The sequence below is a fragment of the Meleagris gallopavo genome, chromosome Z, assembly GCF_000146605.3.
Source record: "Meleagris gallopavo isolate NT-WF06-2002-E0010 breed Aviagen turkey brand Nicholas breeding stock chromosome Z, Turkey_5.1, whole genome shotgun sequence".
In the NCBI taxonomy this organism is placed as follows: domain Eukaryota; kingdom Metazoa; phylum Chordata; class Aves; order Galliformes; family Phasianidae; genus Meleagris; species Meleagris gallopavo.
Genome location: NC_015041.2, coordinates 44,009,429 through 44,011,765, shown reverse-complemented (window position 1 = coordinate 44,011,765; position 2,337 = coordinate 44,009,429).

Genomic DNA, 2,337 nt, shown 5'->3' with positions numbered 1-2,337 from the left:
GATAGTGCTCAGGACAGTTTACTGGCGGAAGATCTAGCCTGTGACCAAATAACTCCTGTTTGCTATGGGAAACTGGGGGATAATACCATTGTATCCTATGAAGGTAAGATACAAGTTGGCATCTCCCTGCTCCCTCTTATCTGCTGGCAAGGCCCGGAAGATAGGAACAAAGGAGTTTCTGCTGAGATCCCAGAGTCAGAAGCTGGCATTCCAAGGAGAGCTGACTCAACCACTTTGAATTTGAGCTGTAACTGCAAAGACAGCTGACTCGAGCAGTTTGGAAAGCACTGAAAAGGGGCCATCATCGCCATGGTCACCATCGACGTCATTGCCATCATCGTCGTCGTCAACAGAACAACTATGCCCAATGACCCATCACTACTGAAGATCAATGACTGAACTACAAACAATGCTGGATCCATGGTGGTGACTATCTCCCTCCTGCTGCCTACAAAGACTCCTTGCTTTTTCTTTCCTATCTTTTCTATCACCTTCCTTCCCTTCCCCATTACCCTAATTAAGATTTATAATAAACTGGCTGGACTAACATTTGAACCATTGTTTCTTAATCTCACGCCGGATATACAATATTAAAAGAACCTCTTCTCCCTCCTATAAATTGGAACAAGACAATGGGCTGCAGAGAAACAGCAGGTGCTGCTTCCAAAAGATCAGAGGGGGTTGGGCAGTCATGAGGGGTGATGTGTCAGGGTGGGCTGAGCTCTGCCACCAGTGGGGGCTGTACAGGGGAAGGGGCGTGAGAGAAACAGAGAGGAATGGGCATAATGGGAATAAAGGAGCACTTTGTGTATGGAAGGGTGCCGTCAGCATTCCTGACTGGCTGAGCCCTGCACCTGATCACCGCAGCCTGTCCTGTCTTCTCACTGCATCCTCTCCTAACCAAACCTATGTATGTTCCCACTGTTCTGCATGTGCTGGAGTCACATAGACTGGGTGCCAGCTCCTGTGGAAGAGGAGAATGGATAGGGTGCCAGCAACAGGTGTAAGGCTGGAGGCATCAGGAGTCAGGTGTTTGTATAAATGTTTGCACATTTCTTGTTTTGTTTTTTAATATCTGAGTCAGTACTTACTATTAATTAACAATTAATTTAGTTAAATTCTCCAGATCTACTTCCTCTGCATTGAAAAATGGTGATTTTTTTTGTCTTTACATAGTCTATCAAGTCTTGCTCTCCTGCTCATCCTATTCTCTCCCTCAACTCCTTTCCTGCAGAGATGGGAGTAAATGGTAAATTTGTTTTACTAAATGGTAGTGTGTTTTACTACCATCTAAGGCCAACTCACAATACATTCAAATGTACTTATGGTCTTACATACTAGATAAATATATATTTTTACATATATATATATTCATTTGGATATTGCTCTTATCAAGTTTAAATTACACTATACAATTACGTTTTGAGTTTTGGACTGCTTGTTCACTTTTGTAAACTTGAAATTTCTGGTTCAGAGAGGCCTAGACTCCTCTTTTAAATACAGTGATAATTTTTATATTCCCTCAAGAAAACAGAAATCTCTAAGATCCACTGTGAGTGTGGAGAGAAGAAGCCTCTCTGAGACTGAAGCCATAAAAACTTTTCAGCCCTTGGTGACAATGTAAATGTTTACAATTGTGATATGAATTTAAACTCCAGCAATAAAAATAGTCGGTGGAATCCTAGGGTCACTGAAATTGATGATCAGATTAACTACAGAGTAGCAGCATTTCACCTGGGAAGCTTTACAAGATTTTACTCTTTGCATAATGTAGAATAATGACCAAAATCATTCTAAAGAGTCTAAGGAAGACAGGTCTATGTTTGAGTTCAGATACAGGAGATTAGTTCAAGAATTAATATTGACAAAATTAGTGGGCCAAAACTTACACCATATTCATGTGAAAATACTGTTAAAGCAGAAAAACAAACAAAAAACAAACAAAAACAAACAAAAAAACCCCACAACACCTAGAAAATGTAAATAAACTAGAAATATTTCTAAAGTGATTGCTGTATGTAAAGCATACAGAGATACTAACACAGGGTTAAGGTGAGCCATAAGCATAATCGTAATCATGACAGAAGATGAAAATGCACATAAATAGTTGAATGTTTCTCAGAAAGCAGGTATGACTAAACAGAGAAAAGTGATTCTGTAAGAGGGATTTGAAAATGGTAAGGGATACAGGCTTGATAGTGGTAAGTTACCGGACAGTATACCAAAATTTGAGGAACTGTGTATTAAAGAGGGCCTTCAATCTGCTCTGCAAGGTATTTGGTACACTGGAGCAGATTTAAAATGTTTCTATTCCAGTGCAGACATCATGAGGAAGCA